Source organism: Ammodytes marinus, assembly GCF_949987685.1.
Source record: "Ammodytes marinus genome assembly, chromosome: 4".
Classification (NCBI taxonomy): Eukaryota; Metazoa; Chordata; class Actinopteri; order Uranoscopiformes; family Ammodytidae; genus Ammodytes; species Ammodytes marinus.
In genome coordinates this window covers 28,018,622-28,019,049 of record NC_137233.1, presented here as the reverse complement: position 1 = coordinate 28,019,049, position 428 = coordinate 28,018,622, and positions in this window count along the sequence as shown.

Below are 428 nucleotides of genomic sequence, written 5' to 3'. Positions count from 1 at the left end.
TTTCAAGCCCTTTGAACACAAATTCCTCCATACCAAAGGCTGTTGTTGGGTTGTTGCAAATAGCTAACCTGTTCCATTTGGAACACAGAGAGGAAAAGGAGACAAAAAGACAAAAGCGAAGAAAAAAAAATAGACGTCAACGCTGATAAGAAGCAGTTTAGGAGTCCTTGAGGAATACAATGGGATTTGCATCATCTGGAAACGTGCGATGAAAACAGGCCGTGAAAAGTCCCCGAAGATCAGCGTGAGGAGGAGCAGCAGGAAAGGCTCCTTTATCTGCCAGACGAGTCGACACAGATCACAAGAAGAAGAAAATACTGGAAGTCTTTTTTTTCCCCAATGCATTTGAATGCATCTACTCCATGCATGGATTTATATAATGTATTTAAAAAACGTCCTGCTATGGGAACAGTGTTGCGCAACTTCTT